The sequence below is a fragment of the Schistocerca nitens genome, chromosome 3 (genome assembly GCF_023898315.1).
Source record: "Schistocerca nitens isolate TAMUIC-IGC-003100 chromosome 3, iqSchNite1.1, whole genome shotgun sequence".
NCBI lineage: Eukaryota > Metazoa > Arthropoda > Insecta > Orthoptera > Acrididae > Schistocerca > Schistocerca nitens.
This window is the reverse complement of record NC_064616.1, coordinates 796,240,319-796,247,001: the sequence shown is the minus strand read 5'-3', so window position 1 is coordinate 796,247,001 and position 6,683 is coordinate 796,240,319.

The window sequence follows — 6,683 nt, the reverse complement described above, 5'->3', positions numbered from 1 at the left end:
GGTGAAGCCCGTCAACTTACCATAGTACAGGCTTTAAAGAGTTAACGTACGCCCGAGCGTGGACGTTACAAGTGGCTTCCCGGTGACAGGACATCCAGTTGTTGTCGGTCACAAATTAAAGTGAATACCGAACAGTGGCTGTTCAGTGGCTCGAATTGCAATAATAGTTAGTAAATTAAATAGCAGTGAACGTCAAGTACGATAGTGTGGTGTAATTGGCATTCAGTATGGACAAGAATGTAGAAACAGTAGACGTGCCGAGCGTAATGGAAAATGCGGCTGGCAGTAGCAGGAGTTTACGCGGCCAGATAACAGATGGCGTTAGCGGAAGACAATTGGCGTACATACAATATCATGAACACGTTAACGAACAGATTGAAATGTCGAGATCGTCTCGAACACAGCAAGGGATAAAACAGGAAGTAGAGGGTGACTTTGTAGATGATAGTGGGTATGTGAATGAATCCACTGACATGTTTGATTCTCCACAGATAAAGAAAGAACCGAAAGAAACTTTTGAAGTAGGATCGGGACACACCGATTCCGTAGAACAAAACAGTGTGAAAATTTTAAGCTTGAACGAATTATTTGAACGATTGACCAAACAAATTGCAGGACAGAGCGAGCAGCTCAAAACGCAAAATGATCAGCTTCAAAAACAAGTCGGTAGTCAGATTAGTCAGCTTAAAACACACGTTGCCGAGCAGCTCAAAACACAGAATGAGCAGCTTAAAACACAAGTTGATCAGCTTAAAGCACAGGTGGAAGATCAAGGAATTAAAATTAGTAAACAAATAGAACTGGTAGGACAAAAAGTGGGTAGTTTAAGTTCTGTGGTAAATACTATGAAATTTGAAATTGACACCATTAACAAAAATATGGATACTATGCAGGGGGAAATTGGTAACATTAACAGTAGGTTCGATGTTGAAATTCTCAACATCCAAGAGAAAGTAGAGCCTCTGGTTGAAACAAAAGTAGACGAAAAAGTTTTCGGTCTTAAAACTGAAATCGTAAACGAATGTCAACACGGAATCTCACAGTTGAAAAAGGCAGTTTCAGACACTGAAAGAGATTTAGGTGAGAAAGTTACCGGATGTGTACAAAAATGTGAACAAAATACTTCGAAAATTCAAGGCAAAATTTTCGATTTTGAGAGTAAAATTAAAGATAGACCTGGTGTTGTCTGTAATGGCACACCAATTACGAAGCTGTTAGAAGGTGAGGAACGCTTCGATCCCGCCAAGAAACATAACGGATGGCATCCGTTAGATTTCATCAAAAATTGCGAGAGGGTATTTCCTGAACACTTGTCTGATCAGGAAAAGATAAACGTAGTAATTAGCGCCTTAGCAGGTGACGCTAAGCGCTGGGGAATTAATTTGAATACCGAAAGAATGACGTTCGAAGAATTTAAGCAAAGGTTTACGGAAGAATATTGGTCCGAACAAAAACAGGATCATTTGTGGCGCGAGTTTATTATGGCCAAGCTTCATGATAACAGGGGCAGGAATTCTTCGAAAGATTTCTGCGAATATTGGTACCGGAAGTTGACGCATTTAAGAGGAAGAAGATCTGATTCTGAAATAATATGGGAATTATATAAAAAGCTTCCAGAAGATTCAAAGAGATACGTGGGAAGCAATCATCGCAGCTTCCAAGCATTTCTCGAAAGGGTCGAAGACGAAGACCATTGGCGCGAAAGTCGTGCCAATTATCAAAATTTGGGTAACCGAAATAATCGTAATAATGACGAAAGAAATGACGGCGATGGATTTCGCGTCAATATGATACAGAGAGGTAGAGGTAGAAGAAGAGGAAGAGGAAGTTATCCAGGTCGCGGTAGAGGGTACACCGCGCAAAATAATAACGACACGGGAAACTGATTTCCGCGGACGTTGCGGGCCAAACGGAAGCGGACAGTACATACCGGCCCCGATTTAAGAAAGGTTACCGGACCGACAGTAAAGTAATGGGACAGGTTAGAGACAGGCGTGGAATGACGCAACGTGTTGTTGCGAAACAAGCGTCAGGTGCGAGCGCGAACGAGTCATCTTTGCCGCACAGAGCGATACTTGTTAACAGGCGAGTGGAGCATCAGAGGGCAACGGCCCAGCCTAGCAGAACAGCTGTTCAGAGAGAAGCCGCTAGCAATACGGCAGCATTAGATATGAACGTTGCCGTAAGAGCTGGTGAATACATTATGAGTGGTAATTCCGTGGCGAAGGAAATAATATATGAAACTGTGGATACACAGAGAGGTGCGGTTAGCAGTGTTAGCAATAAAGTAAAAGGCGAGAATGAATTAGCAGAAGTAACTGATTGGCGTGTGCAGATCAACGATCTGTACAAGGGCCTAAAGCAATGTGATTGGGAGGATTTTAAGAAGGAGTATGAGGCAAAGAAATTAGTTAGTGAAAAGGGAGATAAAAGGGACGTCGATAATGTGGCGTGGCCCAATTTTAAAGAGGAGAGAGTAAATAGCGCCGCGCAAAGTACGCGTGCTGCTGATAGGTCAAAGGTTAAAGATAGGAAGGAATTGGAGGATGAAATCCTTAGCATTGACGAGGAAGTAACTTCTGTTAATGATCCGCCAACAGTACAAGCTGTTACCGAAAGGCACCATGGGGAAGGGACAGGTGATTACCTAAAAGTAATTGAAGTCCACGAGGATTACATGAAATATGAATTAACAGTAGATGTGAGTAAAGCTGATAATGAGGACATTTTGCCAAAAGAAGATATTGAATTAAAAGTAAAGCCTGACGAAAATGCAGAGGGAGAACTTAGTGCCTGTCTCAGAAAAGCTTTTATGTTAGAACCTGAAAGCGATCCAGAATGGTCGGATTCTGATGATAGTTCAGATGACGAATATTTCGGTACTAGCGAAAATAATGGGGATACAGTTAATTGCGATATTGTATCTATTGATGATGAAGTTTCAAAACAAAACCCAGATGTTGAGACTGAACAAAGAAAGAAAGAGCCACCGGACGACTCAGTGTTTATTTTACAAAGAGTTCAACTAAGCAAGGAATTTGAACTCCAGAAACCGAAAAAGCCGCCAGATATAAATGGTTCACAGGTCAGGAACGTATCTTGGGACAATGTGACAGTCGACCAAGGTGCGTTGCGGTAAAAACAGGAAGGGGCATGATTTAGAGTCTGGGGCAGATTTATATCGGATTTTGAGAATGTCATGAACACCTTACATCATGAATCTACTGGGTTCCCACCGGAAGAAATTTTGTTAGGCAGCAGAAGTAAAAGTTTAATTGAGGAAAAACTAGAGTTTCCACCTTGTACAAGTTTGGGGTTGAGTCAAAAGAAAGAATTAGTAAGAAAAAGGGCAAAGCAAAAAGCTGAATCTAGATCTAAAAGACACGACAAAAATCTGAAAGTTTCAAAATTTAAAATTGGGGATTATGTTCTTTTGAAAACCGACGAAACGTCTAGTGAACTAAACCATGAAATTTCCTAATTTAAATATATTTATAATGGACCGTATATAATACAGAACATTCCACACGATAATGCTTACTACCTGATCTACCCAAAATCCAAAAGACCTTTAGGTGTAAGAAATATTGTAGACCTGAAACTGTATGTTCCTAGAAGTGAGTGAACTAGGTACAATCAGAAAACAATTTACAGTAAATATGCTGTATATTATGCTGAAGCTGATTTATGCCAAATGTAACAAACCTTTGTAACTTAGGTAGACTAATATCAGTGTAATAATGTAATTATGTGAGTTTCAGATTACCACATGCACTATAAATGTAAGAATGTATGGAGAAAAGGACTGAAAAGGAAAGGGTAAATGCCGAAAACCAAAGTGGACAGTATATAAGTCATAATATAAAGGACTGCCAAACACCAATGAGGGCAGATAAATAGTCAATGGAGAATTGTAAGTGTGATACAGGAGATGTGACAATATGAGGTGAAAAGGACTGCCCAAAATCTGAATAATAGGCAGCAAATATGTGTAGTAAATTTTCTGAATATTATTGTGTGATTTCTTTTAGTAAGTAAGGAAATGGACTGCCATTCAATGCAAGCAGCAATAAATTGTCTTATAGTGTATACAGATATTTGCATTTGCTTTTGTAGTTAAATGTTTGTGTTCCAGATTTTGAAATTATTTCTGTGAGAAATTTAGTAAAAATGAGTAATTTGCTATTTTAATAATGTTGTGATGGGAGGTTGGACTGTGCAAAAGGCACTTAAGTAGATGACAAGTAAATGTTCTTGATATGTTAAAAAGTATAGACCTATATAATGTGAGTGAAAGGAACTATGTGGTATAAATTTTTTTTTGGACATTCGCATAAAGATTCAGAACCACTGTATAAATGTAAAAATTAGTGTTCCCATTAAATTTATACTTAGTAAAATTTACTGGAAACAGGGGCATGTGTAACAACAACAACTGTACATATAATAATTTTTTTCTTCTGATTTTCGATAAATTAGTGTAAGCAATGTTTTGATTTCATTTCTTTTTCTTTTCGTGTCATTATGTTACAGAAACTATAAGCAACTTTCGATGTGAATATTAATATTTATGTCAAATTTCAAGCAATGCTATAACAGAATTGAAGTGTAACCCATGTTGAATCTATTGTAACATGTTTAAAATTGTAATTGTGCGCCTGGTCCATACGTAGGCAATGTATTAGGATATGTGGAATGCAAAACCTTTGGTGAATATCCTGTCTGTAGGGGAGCGGTAAATGGTGGATGGCAGGCGAGCGCGGGAAAATACTCACGGGCGCGGCACGGCATAACGGGCTCAGCTATATAGTCGGAGTTGGGCATCGGTCTGAGAAACACGCTCTGGATCGAGGAGGCTCTCCTGGGAAACGTGATTTCATTGAGCCTCGGATGTGCCATTTCCGACGACTATACAGCATGGCTATATTCTATAGGCACTAAATTGAAAAGGATTGCGACGCTAAGAAGAAGCAAAGTGCCGATACATCAAGAGCCATAGCTGTGATTGTATGTGTGGTTTGCGCCTCGCGATCTCGCCGCCCGCCAACCGCCGCATCGACACGAACAGGTTGAATCTTTAGAATTGTATTCGTGTGGACCAGTGTTAATTTTGTTCCTGACTGTTCAATAACAACTTAACTTTTACCAGAATTGTCCTATCAATTAATTATCCTCATCACTAACCTAGACAGGGTCCTTTCCACATGTTGTGCAATCCGAGTGTCCCGAAATGAAGATTTAAAGTTTATGTTAATAAGAATTACCTGCAGACCTATTTATGCTAGAAAGATGTTTAAGGAGCTTTATTGTTAATGAAAATATAAGCAAAGAACAAAGGTCTGACAAAGTTGGAAGATAATTTTGGAATTGGTTTAGTAATGAAGCTTAATTAATTTGAGACAAAAATAATGGTAGTTAAATGAGGAAGTAATAAGACAAAAAGAGTAGTAACTCATATATTGTAAATCTTGAGTGCTTAATGCTTCCAATAGTTAATAGTTTCAACACAGTGATCATAACAGTTTCAGGGTCCCCCCTCCACTCTTTTCTTTTCTATTCATTTAAATTCTGAAGTGTACTGAACTGATTTGACCAGCAAAGTTAAAGCCAATATAAAACCTAAATTTATCAGTGTTTTACCCTTATTAAAATTGGCATTGTATGTGTGTTGCAAAAGTGCTATTTCTAGGGTAACCTACGCCCGATTTCAGTCGAATCAATAGACAAAATGCAGTTTGTAGTAATCATTATAGTGTAATGCTGTATATTTATAGCTTGTCCAAATTAGTACAGAAAAGGAAAATCTTAGTTCAGTAGATTTTTTATGGTTCTAAAATTTACCATATAATGCAGTATTACTACGTGTTGTTATGTTTGTACGTACTTACACTTGTACAAGGAAAAAACTCACTTCATGCCTAATTAGGCTGGCGACCGTATTATTAACAATTGGTAGCATCTGCTGTGTATGTTTCTTACCTGTCCTAACGTGTAGTTGCCCTTTAGACTTGCTTGACGAATCATTGTTGTTACTGAGTGGGTGTAAGTCTGATTTTGCCTCCATTTAGGTACACGCGGTCAACATATTTACTAAAATCCTTTCTTATAAGGTGAAGCCCGTCAACTTACCATGGCTCAGGCTTTAAAGAGTTAACGTACGCCCGAGCGTGGACGTTACAAGGTATCCAACAAAATACACAATTTCGTCAACAAAGTCAGTTGCAAAATCAAACTATGCTAACTATGCTAACAGTAAATACGAAATTCAGTCAACAAAGTCATTTGCAAAATCAAACCATGGAAACTATACAAGCTTTGGACAATAAACAGAGTAAAAAAAATACAATCATTATCAACACAATTAAATCAGGCTGTGCAGACAATGGAATCAGAACAAAGTCAGCTGAAACACTCCCTGACAACACAAATAAATAAATTAGTCAATACAGGCATTTGAAACCAAACACTTTGAAGCAATGCAAACACTAACTGTACAGGTCACATAACTTGACAGGAAGCTAGATGAAAAGGCAGGTTTAATGTGCAAATCATTAAAAGAGGATCTACTGGAAGAGGCAGACTTATTTGTAGACCAGAAAGTAAAGGATGAAGTAAGAAAACAGGTGAAAGCTATAACTGAAAGAGTATATAACTGTGGGGAATATATCGGTAATGAAGAAACT